This window comes from Toxorhynchites rutilus, chromosome 1 (genome assembly GCF_029784135.1).
Source record: "Toxorhynchites rutilus septentrionalis strain SRP chromosome 1, ASM2978413v1, whole genome shotgun sequence".
NCBI lineage: Eukaryota > Metazoa > Arthropoda > Insecta > Diptera > Culicidae > Toxorhynchites > Toxorhynchites rutilus.
Genome location: NC_073744.1, coordinates 34,728,339 through 34,742,736, shown reverse-complemented (window position 1 = coordinate 34,742,736; position 14,398 = coordinate 34,728,339). Strand labels below are relative to the sequence as shown.

Genomic DNA, 14,398 nt, shown 5'->3' with positions numbered 1-14,398 from the left:
GGACACGGAAGGGTGGTTGGGGTGGAACCGCCGCCGTATCTGACGGTACATCCTCTAGGCCATCACTTACCATCAAATTGTTCCATTGGGTTCCCCCGGGAGGTGGGGGGATGGTCTCTACATAGGTTTTTTTTTTGTAACAAAAACACAACACAAAACATGAATTCACTCGCACCGCAGTATGCTTTGCTCTGTTTTCATTCGGAGTTTAGTTCACCGGCTTTCAACTTCAGCTTTCCCTGGAATTGGTTCTGTGTGTCATTGATACATACCATCCGTCCCCCCAAACAGAGGAGGGTGGAGTGCCTGCTTTTGTTCTAACTGTCACTGACGCTTTATAGCATGTAAAACGGTTTCGTTGGTGCGTCGACTTTTTTTTTGTTGTGTAGTTGTTTGTTGGGTGTCCATCCTGGTGCACTGTTCTATGGTCAGTTGAAAAATATCCTCTCTAATTGATTTTACGGGACAAACATCGATGTCATTGGGTGTTATTGCATCGCTATGCTGCAGCATGTTTAGTTATTCATTGGATGGTGTCCAGATCGAGAGCAAGGGTAACGTTGGCATGTTTGGACAGCGGAATTGTTTTGTTTTGGGTTTTTTCTTGTTCGATGTATTGACACTTTGGCAGATTTACGGATCAATATTTGGCTGGCCCAATACATCTGAGGACAATTTCAATGTGTTTTTCTCTTTTTCCAACGCATTTATTTGCTTTTGTGTAAGTGTGCCACAAAGCGTGCAATTCCACGTTTGAATTAAAAAAAAACGATGATCTTGCTCTGTCGTTGTGTTTATCTGGTCAATCCTGTTTCGAGATATGAAAGTTTCTGATATTAAATTCAATTTTTAAGGTGAGATTTTGAATAGTGTGAAACGTAATTTTTCAAAATGATTCACTGATTTTTCAACAACTTTGCCAAACATCATAATTTACTTGATACATCTGGATTTTGAATTACAACTTTTTGAAAGAAATATCAAATATTTTGAAGTTGCCATTCCTTTCCATTCTTATTTTTTAAGAGGCTTTAAACTTCGCAGTTCATTCGCCTCTGTGGTGAAGTTGCCTTTTAAATAACAGTCGTAATTTAATTTGAATATATGATGATGACAATTGTGATTCTGGCTAGCTTCCATCATATGTGCCAAGTTTGATAATTCTGTTACTCATCGCAAACTTCCTTCCACCCAAACATTTATTTTTCGTTATCGCATTCACGTTTTCTTACTAAGCGCACGTTCATGGGTCCAATCGCAGAACTGTTATTGAATAATCTTATAATCTACCCTTTAAAATTACCATTTACTATAACATTTCTAGTACTTCTACCAAAACTCGTCATTATTATATCGGATTATTTGCAGACACTATTCTCGTTCAAGATTTTTCAACCACTTGCAAATAACATGTTTCTCCGTTACATGGAATAAATGTTTGATACATAAAATACGATAGAATAAAGACAGCTCTAAATCGAACATTTCCTTTCTCGAGTTTTACTCTTATCAACACATTCGGTGATCCATTTTTATTTATACAGAAGAAGATATAGGAGTGCGTTTTATCACATTAAAATCCGTTTCCACTTTCGAACAAAAATCAATTTCGTTAGCGCAAACATTAAATGAACTAACAACGTTTGTCACTATGTAATTGTAGAACATATGCGAATGAAATTTTGGATGCTGGTGGAGTTTTAAATGTTTAAATAACAAAATGTCTCGTGCAATACACGAAGAGCTCTCACGAGCCTTACATTGAAGCTCTCAAGAAGTCCAATCAGGCAGATGCAGATGAGAAGATCGTAGCGGAACGAAACCGAAAAGCGGCGCAGGAAGCGAAGAAGTTAGAGGCCAGGAAGGTGCAATACTTGCGAATGCTCAGAAAGAGTTATCATTAATTGAGGAGCAGATGAAGTTGATAAGGCAGTACTCAGTGAACCAACATACGATCGTTTTTCAAAGATAATCCTTGTATGTCAAATTGTATTTATTATTAATAAATGAAAAATATAAAATAAAAAAAAACTTGTTAAGTTGAACATAGTAATAATACAGATAATGTACTAAAAGTTTATAAATAATTAGGCAAGTAGCAGTTAGCAGTTATCACATTCATTCCTTAATTAATCTAGGGCATTAACGAGAAAAGTCACAGCACGACTAGTGCCAAAGAGCTAAATTTGGTTGAAAAATTCATCGCAATCAAGTGGCTTAAGACATGCCAGAACTATCAATTTCTGATCCCACTTTCATCCAACGGATAATTACTGGCTACGAGACACGGGTGTGATTTTTTCCTATTTCCGAAACTAAATTTATCACTTCGTAAGACCCGTTTCGACAGGATTTTTCGTTGGAAAAAGTGTATTGCTCCAGTAGGGGCCTATTTTGAACGAATACATACTCCACCCAAAGTATTCGGAGATTGTCGTTTGGTATGCTAACGGTCGCCATGAGATAAACTGAGATTCACTGGTTGTTCACTCCCATGAGATGAACTGAAGTCCACTATTTTGCACATTGGAGAAAAAACGGTAGCCATGAGATGATCCGGTTTATGGGTTCCGGATTTGGAGTGAATGACAACGTTCTTCTTCGAGTTCAAAGAACAGACTATATTCTGGCTTATCCCCTAACTTACGAGCTCGCTTCTTACGCTGTATAATTTTCTACCCGTAACTAATGTTTATCGTTTATAAACTCTGTCCAACTTCTATAAGACCTGGTGATGATCTTGCTGTTTTATGTCATTGTCAACAAACAACGCTTCAATTTATATTCTACTGTAATTGTCATGCACTGCATGATTTGCATATGTGTATATGCTAACGTTGAGCGTAAACAAATGTTTTTTGTATTTTTCAAGTGTCAATTTTCTATAAGACCAGTTACGTTTTCCGTTGTTTTTAGTTTGTTTGATAAATCTAGAAAATACCGAAAGGAAGTGCCCATGGATACAGAGAAAGGACAAATCGATGCATTTCACCAGAAAATCTTGGAATTAGAGAAATTGCTCGTCGGATTAGATCCCAGTAGTTCTCAATTATTTGAAGGATACTGTGAAAAGAAGAGAGCTGCAGGTAAATCGAAGCTTTCTGACAGGGATAAGCAGGAAATAATTATTACAGCTTCGAATACCTCACAATCGTTTATGAAAATAAAGCAATCTTTGAATTTAAATGTGTCACGGGAGACAATTCGTCAAATTTTGGTAAACATTTTTTGGTAAATTTTGGTAAACATTACACTTACATAAAAAAGCTCCTAACCTTACAGCATCTCACATCAAAAGACGTCTGAGTTTTGCCAAAGCAAGTTGGTCAAATGAAGGTAACCGCGACACGCAATTCAACATTGACGACATTGAGCTACGTGTTTCAATTTCTGCGGAGCGAAATTGGAATTGGATTTTCGAATAGAACAAACATTAATGATAGAAATTATGAATGAAAATGAACTTTTCCGTGTCAATTAGGTGTTTTATGTAATTTCTGCGGAGCGAAATTGGGATTGGATTTTCGAATAGAACAAACATTAATGATAGAAATTATGAATAAAAAATAACTTTTCCGTATCAATTACGTGTTTTATGTAATAGAGTTACACATTTTCTGCAAGTGTTGGAAACATCTTGAACTGAAGTTGTGTCTGATAATGATTTCATATCTATATAAACAGCTCATACAATTCAAGCATGCACAGGAGGAAGATTTTAGACAGATGATTCAATGGATGGTCAAAATGTTAGAATTATAATTATTATTCCGGGGCTTCGGGTACCATTCCCATTCTTCCGAAGGAATATAAAAAAATAAGTTGATTATAGATATTTCCTCCGAATTTCGTAAACGTGTTACCCTGAATTTACCGCTCAGAATATAATCAAAATGTGTTATTTGACACAGAAAACTCAACCAGAATACTAGAAACAAAAATATGCAAGTAATATTATATTGACACAGCGATATTCCTTTGGAATGTTACCCAGCAAACATTAAATCGCACAACAAGCGTATATATAACATCATATGCCCTAAAATTTGGTCGGCATATAATACACCTAACTGGCATATGCATGCAAAAGTGGAGGCCATATACATACATGGCAAATGCTTACCGAATTTGTTTGGATGAATATGCAACTTTGACCGGCTATAATAGCGATTATGTTGGAATTGAATTGCGATCTAATATGAATATATTCATGAATTGTCAAAGCGCCAAACACGACTTTTGCCATACTCATATACGATTTATTACAGACATAGAAAAAAAAACAAATGGCGCAAAATATTTTCGTGAAATGTTTATTATAACCTCACGAATCGCCATTTTTATATATGAGTATTTATGTTCGTAGAAATAATAATTGATTGATTGGCTTATGTTGGGAGTGGAATATGAATCTTTAAAATGACACAGATTGATGTTTGGTGAAAACTGCTCTGATGTGGGTTCGAACTCCGGTCGTCTGGATCATCATCCACCATCTATCTCGCGCGGCTATCTGAAATTTAATTCAACAGCGGTTAAAACTTTCGAGTGCATCAGCATTTCATTGACATTTCAATATGATGTAATATGTTCTTTATTAGGATCTAGTATGATTACTGTTTCATGATTTTCTTCAGCATGCAACACGATTTACTACAGTACTGAATCGATTTCAAACGACACATAAACTGCATCAGCGTAATATACGCATATGATGCGGATTAAATATATTTTACTTAATAATGGCGACTTAATTTGATAATGGTATAGAAAATCGAGTTTTTATATTTTATGCAACTTCAAATATACACGATACATACTTTGATTGATATTATATGCGATTCAGATTTATTCGGATTTCTTGTTGGACTTGGCACATGCAAAATTATACGATTTAATGTTTGCTGGGTAGTGTCATTGAAGAAGAAAAATATACGCATATGTACATTGATGAACGCAAAAACTCACAGGAAAGTTGTGTCACAGACACGACCGCATAGTTGAGGTAGTATTCCGTTAGGCTATCTGTTAAATGCTGATTTTGGATACGTTTGAAAAATTACATCGTTAAACTCTGCGATAATGATTTGGTGACTCTGAAAAGGGCCGTTATGATTGTTGGGTATTGTTTATTCACTTCATCAGTGATTACAACCGAGTGATGATGACAGAAGGATGCTGATTAATAGTTGGATTATGCGTATCACGATAGAAGATTTTGAAGAGGAATGAGATATGATGGAAACAGCCCTCCGTGGCCCTGCACGAGATGCCTCCTGTTTTCTGTATGGATAAAATAAAAAAATTGTAAGGGGTCGTATCTAAGGTTGTGTCGACATATATTTTCGACATAGAACTACTGATGAAACACGGGAGAAATTTAAATAATTATGAACGGGTAAATTCTACGTTCTCACGATAAGCAAACGTCAAACACAAACGAAAATGAGTAGTGTTGTCAGATTTTTTCCGATTCTGTTAAAATTCAAATGCAGTTCTCATGCGAAATGATAGTGGAACCAAGGAATTACTCTGAAGAAGCAATTGTGATATTAATTTTATAGTTATGTCATCAGTGAATTAAGCATTTCAAGATATTAGAACAAAGTGTCCGAAATATGATTCAGAACGGTACATACGTGTTCTGAAATCCTCTCTCCTACCCTTTTTGCGTGGATATCGTCACAAAAAATTTACATTACAGAAAAAAATGCTACTATTCATACCAGCAAGGAAACTAAGCAATGGATTAAGGACCAAAAAATTTATTTTGGACTGACTGCTTCGCTCAAGGTCGCAATTTCGAAATAATGGAGAAATATTGAGAAATTTGTTCAGCAAAATTTGGTAAATAGTATGCCAACACGAATTTTCCAGGTTATTAGCCGAAATGGCAAGGTTGCTAATTATTGGCATGTAAATCAGGCATTATTTTTGAATTTTTCATTGATAATACTTTTGAATTTTGAAATGGGGTTATAGAAACTGGACAGCTGAAATAATCATATTGAAGCACAATAAATAAACAAACAACTCTTTTGAACGAAATTGACGTTAAATATAATTTATTCTCAGCATTCTACAGTGTATGAATGTATCTTGTTGGAATTCTAACTGTTTGTGTTGCAACGAAACATAATCAGGGTGGTCTTATAGAAGTCATAGTTAGTTTATTATTTAGTTATAGTTTCACTGTGATATTCTATGAGGCGTTAATCAGATATGCGGAAAGAGTGTTTGTGTTTGTTCAGGATGTAAGTAAGAAGACGAAATTGAGATTGGGGTCAATGTGCTGGTGGAAAAGGGAATGTTTTATGGAGGAACGGAATTTCAAATAACCTGTATGCTACAAAGCTTTCTCCTTTCTCAGTTAATTCGTCTCTAGCCTTGGAAAAGGTCAAATTCAAAAATCAAACTAAACAACTCGGCCTTGAGAAATACCATTTGGAAGCGTTGCTGCCGTCCGGTCGCTAGTTGGATGACTAAAAAATCGCGAATTTTGTGATTAATTTCAATCGATTATTTAATTGTCGTGATTTCAATTATTGTTTCTGGGTTAAAAGTGACGTAAGGTAATTTTCAGCATTGTCAGTTGTGTTCTTCGGTGGAAAACTGTAGGTGAAAATTTGTTTCGACGCTATTGGTCTCGCCTGCTCCGCCACTACACAATAAATCCGGTTTGGGTTTTCTGTTGCTGTATTGCGTCTTCTGAGATATTTCGTTCTGCGTTGGAGATGTAATTGTACTGAGAGATACTGTAAACCTACTTTGATATCCTAAAAATACATAATTTCAGTTTCGGTGCTCCAGACAGCGAGCCACCAACAGTACATGTTAATGCATGGAATTAGTTTGACAATCTGGTCAAATTGCTTCGCGAAACGTTCGCACTCCTCACTCATCGAATGTTTTCTTTCATCGGCCCTTGTAATTGCTATCAAGTATTTGTATCAAACAGTTTTATTATTGAAATTTCTTTGATGTTTGTTCTCGCCGACGATGATTTCGTTGTTCTGTGTTAACGATGTGGTCGTGTCTTAAACATCACCTTTCATTATTTATTTATTTTTTTATGGCCCGCGACACCATGAGTAACAGGTGTTTGTGACCCCTATGAAAAAAAAAGGTTGTGTGCCGCTGGTATAGATGAACATATGAAAAATATTATTTGACACAGTTACACTAATACCTCTCAATTTAGCTCACTCGTTCAAAACAATCTCGAACTGGTGATTAAAACTTTTAAACAAAAGCAATCCAAATTGCAACCATCCCACTAAACGCCTCACACCCATCAATCGGCACCTCCACTGGCCTCAAACCGCGCAGCGACCATCCAGCGGAACAAAGTCAGCTCCGAGCAAGCGCTCAAAGCGAGCTGGAAACCACACATCACAGTGCTAAAGTTTGTTAATAATCCTCAACAATTCCAATGGAAGCCAGAAAGGTTCGATTGAAGAAGTTTCGCAAAGCACCGCATCGCGACGGGATAGTGGAGATGATGATGACAATGATGGCCAACATCCACCAACATCTTGTCACTGGTGTTTAGAAGTTTATGCCAAACTGCCAGAAGTACCAGAACTCAGATACTATCGTGTCATTGAAAACTTTGACCTTCTTCCGCCCACTGCCGGCATGGTTTTGGAATGCACAATCCGGTGTCTATTGGCATGGAGGAAGCCTCCTATTTTTGGGCGAAACTGGAAAAGGACCGCCGGCAAACTTAGTTTATCCACATACATTGGTCCAATTCAAGACGGGCAAATACACCCCCGCGCTTAGATGGAACGATACAGACTGAAGTTTATTAAATTCAGCTCTCTTCCAGCTACGGGTGGCTATGACTGCGGGTGGTTCTCCAAATTTGCATCCGTCGGGCTGATGGAGGAAACCATCCGGGGAGAAATTGGAACCACCCTGAGTCGAAACCGCGCATCTCGCCCATAAAGAGGCAGTTTTCACATTCGTACGGGGTGTGGTTCTTTTCACACTTCATGCTTAACCATGCCGGATGGGAGCATAATGCGAGCGCAGTGGTGTAGTAGCAGCGTGGCAACAATAATAGCACAATGAACACCTCGTTATCGGGAGTGAGAATTTGTGTAGGATTTTTGTTTGATTTGAGCCTTGGTGCTACTCGCGTTTTCACTTCTGCGATCTAGGTCATTTCATCCAACGCCCTCGACTACTTTTGAGTAATTCCAAATGAAATCGACAAATGACAAAACATGAGTATTTATGATTCGAATGAAAGTGTGTATTCCGTTTGGGTTAGAGGAAATATGAGTTTTCCACAGCAATTGGGAATTTTTTGACTCAAGCGTAACTTTTGAAAAGGGCGTATCGATTTGAGTAAGAGAAATCTTTGATAATTTATATCTCAAAAACTATGAGTCGTACCGAAATAGTGTCTTAGAAAGATTTATAGACTATTGATGGTTGAATATGAAAAAAATGTACACTGAGAAAAAAAATTAGTACTCTTTTTTTATTTACAAAATAAAAATTCAATTTGCAATATCCAAAATACATATTTTTAAATTTTTTTTTTATTTTTTTCATACAAAATAGAAGTCATGCAGACAATTTGAAAAAATGGGCCCAAGAAGGTAAAACTATTTTTGACGAACTTTATGGAACATCGATTTTTTTAGGAATTTTCGAAACTTCGAATTTTTGTATGTTAACAATCATTATGAATGTTAACACAAATTATGAATCCTGATGTGATTTAAAACAAAAAAGGTTATAATCAATCTCCTTCTAAATGCAACCATTCTCGAGATATTTAAAAAAAATATTTCTAATTTATAATCTGTTTTATAGTATATAATCTCTTTCAATATGTTTGTCGTGTTATACCGTCATGTTCATGAAATTTTATGAATTTTCTTATAATTTCCAACAATTTTTAAATCACATCAGGATTCATAATTTGTGATTAAAAACGACTGCTAACAAAAACTCGAAGATTCGAAAATTCGATGTTCCACAAAGTTATTCAAAAATAGTATTACCATCTTGGGCCCATTATTAAATTTTCTACATGACTTCTATTTTATATGAAAATATTGAAAAAAATATAAAAAAAACACATATTTATTTATATCGAAAATTGAAATTTTATTTTGTAAATAAAAAAAGAGTACTAATTTTTCTTCTCAGTGTATTTTTTTCAAATTAGGCCAACAATACTCTATAACTCTTTCTAACGCACTATTTCGGTACGACTCATATTTTTTGAGATATAAATTATCAAAGATTTCTCTTACCCAAATCGATACGCCCTTTTTAAAAGTTACGCTTGAAAAAATGAACCATGATGATGTATTTGGATAATTTGTTGGAAATTATAAGCAAATTCATAAAATTTCATGAACATGACGTTATAACACGACAAACATATTAAAAGGGATTATGTATTATAAAAAAGACAATAAATAAGAAATATTTCACCTTTTTTGTTTTAAATCACATCAGAATTCATAATTTGTGGCTAAAAATAATTGTTAACATACAAAAATTCGAAAATTCCTAAAAATTCGATGTTCCACAAAGTTCGTCAAAAATAGTTTTACCATCTTGGGCCCATTTTTTAAATTTTCTGCATGACTTCTATTTTGTATGAAAAAATTAAAAAATATGTATTTTGGATATTGCAAATTGAATTTTTATTTAGTAAATAAAAAAAAGAGTACTAATTTTTTTCTCAGTGTACATTTTTTTCATATTCAACCATCTATAACTCTTTCTAAGACACTATTTCGGTACGACTCATAGTTTTTGAGATATAAATTATCAAAGATTTCTCTTACTAAAATCGATACGCCCTTTTCAAAAGTTACGCTTGAGTAAAAATATTCCCAATTGCTGTGAAAAACTCATATTTCCTCCAACCCAAACGGAATACACACTTCCATTGGAATCAAAAATACAAGTTTTTAAAATCTGCATTTTTAGGACGATTTCATTTTGCTCTTGCTGTTGCTGTTTTCGGTTCTCTTGGTTGCCATTGGAGTTGCAATCCTTGCTTGGAGAACGTAAAGTGAGGCAGGGAAAATTTTTGAAGTTAATATGAATATAAATGACCGTAAATTGTCGCATCTCTTGAAGTTAGAGATTAATCTTATTCTATTTTTTGTCGATAGAATGTTCTATTTCGATTCTCAACGTCAAATTCAAATACGGATATTGCCTGTGTATGGCGTTCAATATTGTCACTTCCCAATTCATAGAATCAAATCACTATTCCTATCAGGGCACCGGCACAGGTAATTCCACTGTTGGTTGTCGAAACATTCCCAGGTTCGACAGAATTCGCAATCACTTTCAAATTACTAACTAAAACACTCTCCGTAAGGCCGCCCGTTGCAGGAAAGATTCTTGACGTCGAAACTAACCATTTGTATGTAAATTTTGCTCTAATTTTTTTCTCTCCCCAGTCACGTCACGTAAGACGACGGTCTGTGAAGTGGATTTCCTCGTAGCTCTGCTCTTTTGAACCATTCAACAGCGCATACCTTTTTCCACCCCGGAAGGACCAAAACGAGGAGGCCCTCGTGCAGCACAGAGTGTACCTCAGCGCTCTGAGGGAGGGTTCGATGACTTGCTACCATGAATACAACATGATCATTACATCTCGTTTGCTGCCGCCGTTGTCGTTCCAGGGCTCTCTCATTGTCAGATGCCACACCGGCTCCGGCTCCGAAAATTGTTAGTACATGTGTCAGTCAGTCAGTCAGTCAGTCACTCAGGCTGCGATAACGCTGATGCTGAACATGGCCAAACAAGACCCATCCCGCGCGGGACTTATCTCCGGCTAATACGGCTCCAGATCAAACACAAACAGTCGTCAGGGGAAGCTGGGCAAAGGATGTCATCTCATGCATCTCGCACTGATTTGGTTGGGACCATCTCTCCTTCCACATACACATCCAAAAACACACTCATCTCCGACGACAGCGACGAGGAGCAGGGGGAATTTCGGTACTAACGGTGCTGACACGAACCCTTGTATCTTTGAGCCTGTGATCAACAAAACCAAAATTTCCGATGGTGTGACATGGGAGCGATGACAATTAGCTGAGTTGATAAAACAGAATCTGGATATGAGCCGGAGAACACGCGAAAGTTTGAGTTCGAGCTTGAAACGCTTTCGGGGGGGGGAAGTTGTGTTGTGAATTGTTTGTTTCCGCCCGTATGGGGTTTCATGTTCGGTCCTGTCAGTTACATGCAGTGGTACTAGCCATCACCGTGGAAGACAAGTGAAAGTTGGAAAAGAGGAAACCCTCAACGCACCACGCATCGCATCGCAGATGCTATCCGAACACTTGATTGTTGATTCACTGATTTATGAATATTTTTCGAGGTCTCTCAAAAATTGGTGCAGAATAAGCTAAAAATGATAGCTGATGTACATTCACTACAATTTTTTCATTGAACTCCAATCAACGTCAACTTCAGATGAGCGCATTTCACAGGATAAGCAATTTTCAGATCGAACATTTTCAATTTATAATTTCATTTTCCCATACATTTGTTATGTGCTTACCTACTCGGGCTGTAACAACTAAGCAACCAATGTAGCAGAGGAGCACAATTATTGTTCATTCTATTGCGAATCAGGTGCGAGTAAATCGAATCGAACGAATAAATTCGAGTAGGTATGCACAGAAATGCAATGAAGTGCTGAAATGCTTTTCTTTTCTCATTTAGTGCTGTAAATGTGGAAAATGACCAACGTTAGTCTATTTAGCCTAATTTGTCAACTCAGAACCAGAGTTGCCATGTATTAAAATCTCTTAGAATTCTCGTTAACGTGAACTCTTTTTTGTTAATAATTCATCAGTCCATATATAAAACGCGGGGAAAACATCTTGAAACGATAGAGACGAATGAACTCTCTGAGTTTAAAGTCTCTTTAATTCAATACCGTTACCGTTGAAACGATAGGAAGAAACATTTTCTAGTGGAAAAACATACTTAAACACAATTCATATTGGTAAAAATGGATTAATTCAATATTTCACTACGAATCTGAATTTCCACCGTGGAATCGAGATATTGGTGAATTCACCATAGTTCACCGACTTCGGTGAACGTGAACGTGAAAAGAGTGTAGAATATAGACGTCAAATTATTTCCCCGTTCATGTTCACGATCGAATGTCCCAAGGCATTCTGAAAATTATTTCACCGTGAACTGTAAAAGTATATGGGCCTTATTCCAAAATACACTACACGTGAAAACAATATGGAGTGAGTACAACCTTATTCCGGATTGCACGACATTGTAAACCGATGTTATTCTGGTTTACACTTCACGCTCTCGTTTGTGTAAACAGAGCAATTCCTCGTGCTCTTCATAATCGCTAATCATACACTCTCCCAAAAACATAGTGTATATGACAAGTTTTTTGCTAAATATTACCAATGATTAGTAGTTTTTGAATCTATCTGAATCTATTTTTCAAGTACATTTTGCTTGAAAAAATAAATCTTGCAGCTTTTTTCCCCATGCTGTCTGTTTTTCCCATGCTGTCAAACGTTTCTCATATAAGAAGAGCAAACGTTTTCGTTACTCGGGCTTTGTTATTAACCTTTTGTGACCGAAATAGAATTGAAATAAAGGTTGTAATTTGGGTAATTCGTATTTTTTAGAAAGGAAAAAGGTTCAAATAATACAATTCTAACCTAAAAACATTTGGCGAGAAGTAAAATTGAATTACAATAAAGTTTAGAGAAGTTTTGAAGTCAATAATATTGAAATTTCTGAAAATACCAAAACTAATTTCTGAAAATCTATCAAAATGTCAGTTGTGCTTTCATGATTTCAAACGCTCGCATTAATTGATGATAAAATGTAGTTCATTCATTTAATTTAATTAGATTATTTCTGCCTTTCATAACAATACTTTCTCTATGTGGTTTATTTTAAGATAAGAAACTTTCCCTTCCTGATTATTGACATTTCAATTGGATTCTTTTTGACAACCAATTTGATTCTATTCGCATGGCCCAGATTCGTACTAGTTACGCGATAGCAATGGTAAACAAATGTCAGATCGGTCAGTATAACACAGTTAAAACCAATCAGCTAGCCTTTTCTGAAAAAATGACACATTTGCCAATTAACTGATTTCTAACCGCATACATCCAGTCTAGTCGCATAGAAATATTAAACGAAGACTGAAAACATGTTAACTTTTGAAAAATTATAACTTTAATACGAAAAATAACACATCTCTGAGTTTTGGATATGTTATGTGAAAAAAACTCGGCTTTCAAGAAAAAATGTAAATAAAATAATATAAAATAACACATTAAATAATTACGAAATCAAAATCCATTTTTTGCAATTTTTGTATTTTTCAAAAAGATCATCTAATTGGCTTTAATTTTATGTGTCGATCATCTGAATCGGTGCAGTCGATCAAAAGTTATGAATTTTTGAAATTTGAAAATTTTGACAAGTCACTTTTGGAAATAAGAGGAAAAAGTTGATTTTTCGGACAACCCTAAAATGGAAATGGTCACCCTACTGAAAATAATAAAAAAATACGGGTCTAATGTTTTGCGATAAGGAACAAAATTTCCACTTTTGACGAAAATCTGAGAACCTATATATCGGTTTGGCATGGAATGGCTGTATAATATTTTAGTGCGTTGGGGACCAAATCTAGGGTAAAAGATGCTGATTGGTCCAGTCGAAACTATGATCTTGGTTTGTTCACTTTTCTGAATGCTCTAGTTCAGCGCACCTGTGTCAAATTAGATATTCAAATATTTCCAAACACATAACTAAGATTGTTTTTTTCATGATTAACAGTAGTTTTATAGGATATTTTTACAGATTCACATGTTTTAAAGGTCTTATATGGTCTTTATGGACGTTATAGTCCACCTTCTATTGGCCTCCTTCTATACGCCTCTCATTTCAGATAACTTTTAATCAATCACCAGATGATTATTTGGTACGTATTCAGACCTTTTCTGGATTATAACACTTCTTCTACATATCACTTACAAATATTGCCATCATCGTGGTTGCACACCATTTGTATCAGATTTATATATCTAAATAATGTAATGAAAGCACCTCGATGACCTCAATTCGGAAATAAAGTTTCTTTGTGTTGAGTGATGTTCACCTTTAGAATACTCAAGAAAGGGCAATATTTTGAAGAAAGCCTAAATTATGAATTGATTAATATGATGACAGTAAACTCAAGCAAGGAGAAATGCAACATCTACTTGAAAATTCGAAATTCTTCATTCAAAAATGGTGATTTCTAAAACCGGACAAACCATGATCATTTTTTGGATAGACCATGATCATAGTTTGTCCGTAAGTGGGCCAAAAACAAAAAAAAAAGAATAACTTGAACGCCTTATAG

The 14,398-nt window shown here is 35.7% G+C and overlaps 1 protein-coding gene across 8 annotated transcripts in view; it reads left to right on the top strand.

The window, feature by feature from the left end:
• LOC129763359 (hemicentin-2) overlaps positions 1–14,398 on the top strand; it is a 459,584-nt gene that overhangs the window by 439,587 nt on the left and 5,599 nt on the right. The window lies entirely within an intron of this gene.